The sequence below is a fragment of the Odocoileus virginianus genome, chromosome 1, assembly GCF_023699985.2.
Source record: "Odocoileus virginianus isolate 20LAN1187 ecotype Illinois chromosome 1, Ovbor_1.2, whole genome shotgun sequence".
NCBI classification, from domain to species: Eukaryota; Metazoa; Chordata; class Mammalia; order Artiodactyla; family Cervidae; genus Odocoileus; species Odocoileus virginianus.
Window position 1 is genome coordinate 84,094,408 of NC_069674.1, and position 8,062 is coordinate 84,102,469.

An 8,062-nucleotide genomic window follows, 5' to 3' on the forward strand; every position below is an offset into this window, starting at 1 on the left:
GCACCCGCCACCAACAAGGGGGGGGGGGGGGGGCGGAACGGAGAGGAGCGGGCGGCATTGCTTAGGGTAAGGACTGGCCCGAAGACCCTGAGAGCAGTCGGAGGGAGCTTTTTTAAACTGTGGGATAGCAAGGGACAAAATTAACCAGCCCGAACACACTGTCAGCGGTTCGCAAAACAAAGGGACTGAGAAACTCCAGAGAAGAGCCGGCCCATCCCCGCTGGAGGTAGGAGGCAGGGGGAAGGGGAAAAGGGCAAACTCAGCCCCTGAGAAGCCACCCCCTCCCACACTGCAAACAGGCCCCCGGTTCCTATCTAAAGACTTCCTGAGACCCGACTGGCGGCGCGCGCTGGGGCCATGGAGGGGAAAAGCGCGCCGTACCCAGGGAGAGTGCGCCCAAGTCTCTGGATGCCTCAGCCGCTCGCTGAGGAGGGAAAAGGCGCGCCGCATCCAGGGAGATTGTGCCCAAGCCTCTGGCTGCCTGGGCCGCTCGCCGCGGAGGGAAAAGGCACGCCGCATCCGGGGAGAGTGCGCCCAAGTCTCTGGCTGCCTGAGCCGCTCGCCGCGGAGGGAAAAAGCACACTGTACCCGGGGAGAGTGTGCCCAAGCCTCTGGCTGCCTGGGCTGCTCGACGCGGAGGGAAAAGGCGCGCTGCACCCGGGGAGAGCAGGCCCAAACCCCTGGCTGCCTGAACCGCTCAGGCCGGGGAAGGCACAAAACGCAGGCGCAACTGAATCCGTGCTTTTGTGGAGTACCCGAAAACTGGAACTGCACTCAACGCAGGGCCCGCTCCATATAGAGCAGCCAGGAGCCTGAGCAGTGTAGACGGGGAAAGCACAGACACCCGGGAGCGGGGCAAACCCAGTGTGGCCGGAACACGGTGAGTGCTATCCACACAGAGCGGTATCTGTCTGCAGCGCTCCACCCTCCCTGTAGCAGGACTGAACTGAACTAGGGAACTTAAATAAGAGATCACTTCCGCCGCCTGTGTCAGGGCGGAAATTAGACACCGAAGAGACGGCAAACAGAAACCAAATAAACAAAGGGAACTGCTTCAGAAAGGACCGGTGCAACAGATTAAAATCCCTGAAGGTAACACCGACTACCCCGGAAGGGGCCTACAGATATCGAGAAGTGTAAGCTGGAAAGAGGAGCTATCTGAAATTGAACTGAACCTACACTGACCGCAACAACTCCAGAGAAATTCCTAGATATGTATGTATATTTTTTTTTAATTAAAAAAATTTTTTTTCTTTCTTTATTTTTTATTTTTTCTCTTTTATTTTCTTTTAAAACTCTGTATTACTCCCCCATTACTCCTCAACTTTCATTTTCATATATTTTTACGATTTTTTTTAATTAGGGAAAAACAAAAATTTTTTTCCTTTTTTTTTCTTTTTCTTGTTTTTCTCTCCTATTTCCTTTTAAAGTCCTCTAATACTCCTCTGTTATTCCTTAATTTTCATTTTCATGTCACTATATCCTTGCCCAAAAAAAAAAAAAAGAGAGAAGCCCTATTTTTAAACCGAACTTCATATATATTTCTAAATTTTTTTGTGTTTTTGTTTTTAAATATTGTATTTCAAAGAATCTAACCTCTATGCTAGATTTTTAATCTTTGTTTTTCACTATGTGATATAAATTTTGGACATTTAAGAATCCAATATTCAGTTCCCATTTCTATTCAGGAGTGTGGTGATTACTCTCTCCCACTTTTGACTCTCTGTTTTCTTCCTCAGAACACCTCTATTTCCTCCTTTCCCGTTCTCTTCCCAATCCAATTCTGTGAATCTTTGTGGGTGTCTGGGCTACGGAGAACACTTTGGGAACAGATAACTGCGTAGATCTGTCTCTCTCCTCTTGAGTCCCCCTTTTTCTCCTCCTGCTCACCTCTATCTCCTTCCTCCCTCTCCTATTCTTCATGTAACTCTAAACCTCTCTGGTGGTCTCTCACGGTGGAGAATCTTTTCACCATTAACCTAGAAGTTTTATTGTCAGTGCTGTATAGTTGGAGAAGTCTTGAGACTATTGGAAGAATAAAACTGAAATCCAGAGGCAGGAGACTTAAGCCCAAAACCTGAGAAAACCAGAAAAACTCCTGACTACACGGAACATTAAGGAATAAGAGACCATCCAAAAGCCTCCATACCTACACCAAAACCAACCACCACCCAAGAGCCAATAAGCTCCAGAACAAGACATACCACACAAATTCTTTAGCAACGCAGGAACATAGACCTGAGTGTCAACATACAGGCTGTCCAAAGTCACACCTAACACATAGACCCATCGAAAAACTCATTACTGGACACTCCATTGCACTCCAGAGAGAAGAAATCCAATTCCACGCACCAGAACACTGACACAAGCTTCCCTAACCAGGAAACCTTGACAAACCAATCGTCCAACCCCACCCACTGGGTGAAACCTCCACAATAAAAAGGAACCACAGACCACCAGAATACAGAAAACCCACTCCAGACACAGCAATCTAAACAAGATGAAAAGGCAGAGAAATACCCAACAGGTAAAGGATCATGAAAAATGCCCACGAAGTCAAACAAAAGAGGAGGAGATAGGGAATCTACCTGAAAAAGAATTTAGAATAATGATAATAAAAATGATCCAAAATCTTGAAAACAAAATGGAGTTACAAATAAATAGCCTGGAGACAAAGATTGAGAAGATGCAAGACATGTTTAACAAGGACCTAGAAGAAATAAAAAAGAGTCAATGAATAATGCAGTAAATGAGATCAAAAACACTCTGGAGGGAACCATGAGTAGAATAACAGAGACAGAAGATAGGATAAGTGAGTTAGAAGATAAAATGGTGGAAATAAATGAAGCAGAGAGGAAAAAAGAAAAAAGAATTAAAAGAATTGAGGACAACCTCAGGGACCTCTGGGACAATGTGAAACATCCCAACATTCGAATCATAGGAGTCCCAGAAGAAGACGACAAAAAGAAAGGCCATGAGAAGTTACTCAAGGAGATAATAGCTGAAAACTTCCCTAAAATGGGGAAGGAAATAGCCACCCAAGTCCAAGAAACCCAGAGAGTCCCAAACAGGATAAACCCAAGACGAAACACCCCAAGACACATATTAATCAAATTGACAAAGATCAAACACAAAGAACAAATATTAAAAGCAGCAAGGGAGAAACAACAAATAACACACAAAGGGATTCCCATAAGGATAACAGCTGATCTATCAATAGAAACTCACCAGGCCAGAAGGGAATGGCAGGACATACTTACAGTAATGAAAGAGAATAACCTACAACCTAGATTACTGTACCCAGCAAGGATCTCATTCAGATATGAAGGAGAACTCAAGAGCTTTACAGACAAGCAAAAGCTGAGAGAATTCAGCACCACCAAACCAGCTCTTCAACAAATGCTGAAGGATCTTCTCTAGACAGGAAACACAGAAAGGTGGTATAAACGTGAACCCCAAACAACAAAGTAAAAGGCAACGGGACCATACCTATCAATAATTGCCTTAAATGTAAATGGGTTGAATGCCCCAACCAAAAGGCAAAGGCTGGCTGAATGGAAACAAAAGCAAGACCTCTATATATGCTGTCTACAAGAGACCCACCTCAAAACAAGGGACACATACAGACTAAAAGTGAAGAGCTGGAAAAAAATATTTCACGCAAACAGAGACCAAAAGAAAGCAAGAGTCACAATTCTCATATCAGATAAAATAGACTTTCAAATAAAGGCTGTGAAAAGAGACAAAGATGCATTCCCACCAACAGTGTAAGAGGGTTCCCTTTTCTCCACACCCTCTCCAGCATTTATTGCTTGTAGACTTTTGGATAGCAGCCATCCTGACTGGCGTGTAATGGTACCTCATTGTGGTTTTTATTTGCATTTCTCTGATAATGAGTGATGTTGAGCATCTTTTCATGTGTTTGTTAGCCATCTGTATGTCTTCCTTGGAGAAATGTCTGTTTAGTTCTTTGGCCCATTTTTTGATTCGGTCATTTATTTTTCTGGAGTTGAGCTGGAGGAGTTGCTTGTATATTTTTGAGATTAATCCTTTGTCTCTTGCTTCGTTTGCTATTATTTTCTCCCAATCTGAGGGCTGTCTTTTCACCTTGCTTATAGTTTCCTTTGTTGTGCAAAAGCTTTTAAGTTTCATTAGGTCCCATTTGTTTATTTTTGCTTTTGTTTCTAAAATTCTGGGATGTGGGTCATAGAGGATCCTGCTGTGATTTATGTCGGAGAGTGTTTTGCCTATGTTCTCCTCTAGGAGTTTGATAGTTTCTGGTCTTACATTTAGATCTTTAATCCATTTTGAGTTTATTTTTGTGTATGGTGTTAGAAAGTGTTCTAGTTTCATTCTTTTACAGGTGGTTGACCAGTTTTCCCAGCACCACTTGTTAAAGAGGTTGTCTTTTTTCCATTGTATATCCTTGCCTCCTTTGTGGAAGATAAGGTATCCATAGGTTCGTGGATTTATCTCTGGGCTTTCTATTCTGTTCCATTGATCTATATTTCTGTCTTTGTGCCAGTACCATACTGTCTTGATGACTGTGGCTTTGTAGTAGAGTCTGAAGTCAGGCAGGTTGATTCCTCCAGTTCCATTCTTCTTTCTCAGGATTACTTTGGCTATTCGAGGTTTTTTGTATTTCCATACAATTAGTATAGCCACTATGGAAAACAGTGTGGAGATTTCTTAAAAAGCAGGAAATAGAACTGCCATATGACCCAGCAATCCCACTTCTGGGTATACACACCAAGGAAACCAGATCTGAAAGAGACACGTGCACCCCAATGTTCATTGCAGCACTGTTTATAATAGGCAGGACATGGAAGCAACCCAGATGCCCATCAGCAGACGAATGGATGAGGAAGCTGTGGTACATATACACCATGGAATATTACTCAGCCATTAAAAAGAATTCATTTGAATCAGTTCTAATGAGATGGATGAAACTGGAGCCCATTATACAGAGTGAAGTAAGCCAGAAAGATAAAGACCATTACAGTATACTAACACATATATATGGAATTTAGAAAGATGGTAATGATAACCCTATATGCAAAACAGAAAAAGAGACTCAGATGTATAGAACAGACTTGTGGACTCTGTGGGAGAAGGCGAGGGTGGGATGTTTCAAGAGAACAGCATTGAAACATGTATATTATCTAGGGTGAAACAGATCACCAGCCCAGGTTGGGTGCATGAGACAAGTGCTCGGGCCTGGTACACTGGGAAGACCCAGAGGGATCGGGTGGAGAGGGAGGTGGGAGGGGGGACCGGGATGGGGAATACATTAAATCCATGGCTAATTCATTTCAATGTATGACAAAAACTACTGTAATGATGTAAAGTAATTAGCCTCCAACTAATAAAAATAAATGGAAAAAAAAAAAGAGAGACAAAGATGGACCCTACATAATGATCAAAGGATCAATCCAAGACGAAGATATAACAATTATAAATATATTTGCACCCAATATAGGAGCACCGCAATATGTAAGGAAAATGCTAACGAGTATGAAAGAGGAAATTAATAGTAACACAATATTAGTGGGAGACTTTAATACCCCACTCGCAACTATGGATAGATCAACTAAACAGAAAGTTAACAAGGAAACACAAACTTTAAAGGACACAATGGACCAGCTAGACCTAATTGACATCTATAGGACGTTTCACCCCAAAACAATCAACTTCACCTTTTTCTCAAGTGCACACGGAACCTTCTCTAGAATAGATCACATCCTGGGCCATAAATCTAGTCTTGGAAAATTCAAAAAAATTGAAATCATTCCAGTCATCTTTTCTAACCACAGTGCAGTAAGATTCGATCTCAATTACAGGAAAAAAATTATTAAAAATTCAAACATATGGAGGCTAAATAACACGCTTCTGAATAACCAACAAATCATAGAAGAAATAAAAAAAGAAATCAAAATATGCATAGAAATGAATGAAAATGAAAACACAACAATCCAAAACCTATGGGACACTGTAAAAGCAGTGCTAAGGGGAAAATTCACAGCATTACAGGCCTACCTCAAGAAACAAGAAAAAAGTCAAATAAATAACCTAACTATACACCTAAAGCAACTAGAGAAGGAAGAAATGAAGAACCCCAGGGTTAGTAGAAGGAAAGAAATCTTAAAAATTAGGGCAGAAATAAATGCAAAAGAAACTAAAGAGACCATAGCAAAAATCAACAAAGCTAAAAGCTGGTTTTTTGAAAAAATAAACAAAATTGACAAACCATTAGCAAGACTCATTAAGAAACAAAGGGAGAAGAACCAAATTAACAAAATTAGAAATGAAAATGGAGAGATCACAACAGACAGCACTGAAATACAAAGGATCATAAGAGACTCTATGCCAATAGCTCTATGCCAATAACATGGACAACTTGGAAGAAATGGACAAGTTCTTAGAGAAGTATAACTTTCCAAAACTGAACCAGGAAGAAATAGAAGATCTTAACAAACCCATCACAAGCAAGGAAATCGAAACTGTAATCAGAAATCTTCCAGCAAACAAAAGCCCAGGACCAGATGGCTTCACAGCTGAATTCTACCAAAAATTTAGAGAAGAGCTAACACCTATCTTACTCAAACTCTTCCAGAAAATTGCAGAAGAAGGTAAACTTCCAAACTCATTCTATGAGGCCACCATCACCCTAATTCCAAAACCAGACAAAGATGCCACAAAAAAAGAAAACTACAGGCCAATATCACTGATGAACATAGATGCAAAAATCCTTAACAAAATTCTAGAAAACAGAATCCAACAACATATTAAAAAAATCATACACCATGACCAAGTGGGCTTTATCCCAGGAATGCAAGGATTCTTTAATATCCACAAATCAATCAGTGTAATACACCACATTAACAAATTGAAAGATAAAAAACATATGATTATCTCAATAGATGCAGAAAAAGCCTTTGACAAAATTCAACATCCATTTATGATTAAAACTCTCCAGAAAGCAGAAATAGAAGGAACATACCTCAACATAATAAAAGCTATATATGACAAACCCACAGCAAGCATCACCCTCAATGGTGAAAAATTGAAAGCATTTCCCCTGAAATCAGGAACAAGACAAGGGTGCCCACTCTCACCACTACTATTCAACATAGTTTTGGAAGTGTTGGCCACAGCAATCAGGGCAGAAAAAGAAGTAAAAGGAATCCAGATAGGAAAAGAAGAAGTGAAACTCTCTGTTTGCAGATGACATGGTCCTCTACATAGAAAACCCTAAAGACTCTACCAGAAAATTACTAGAGCTAATCAACGAATACAGTAAAGTTGCAGGATATAAAATTAACACACAGAAATCTCTTGCATTCCTATACACTAACAATGAGAAAGCAGAAAGAGAAATTAAGGAAACAATACCATTCACCATTGCAACAAAAAGAATAAAATACTTAGGAGTATATCTACCTAAAGAAACAAAAGACCTATACATAGAAAACTATAAAACACTGATGAAAGAAATCAAAGAGGACACAAACAGATGGAGAAATATACCGTGTTCATGGATTGGAAGAATCAATATTGTCAAAATGGCTATACTACCCAAAGCAATCTATAGATTTAATGCAATCCCTATCAAGCTACCAACGGTATTTTTCACAGAACTAGAACAAATAATTTCACAATTTGTATGGAAATACAAAAAACCTCGAATAGCCAAAGTAATCTTGAGAAAGAAGAATGGAACTGGAGGAATCAACCTGCCTGACTTCAGACTCTACTACAAAGCCACAGTCATCAAGACAGTATGGTACTGGCACAAAGACAGAAATATAGATCAATGGAACAGAATAGAAAGCCCAGAGATAAATCCACGAACCTATGGATACCTTATCTTCCACAAAGGAGGCAAGGATATACAATGGAAAAAAGACAACCTCTTTAACAAGTGGTGCTGGGAAAACTGGTCAACCACCTGTAAAAGAATGAAACTAGAACACTTTCTAACACCATACACAAAAATAAACTCAAAATGGATTAAAGATCTAAATGTAAGACCAGAAACTATCAAACTCCTAGAGGAGAACAT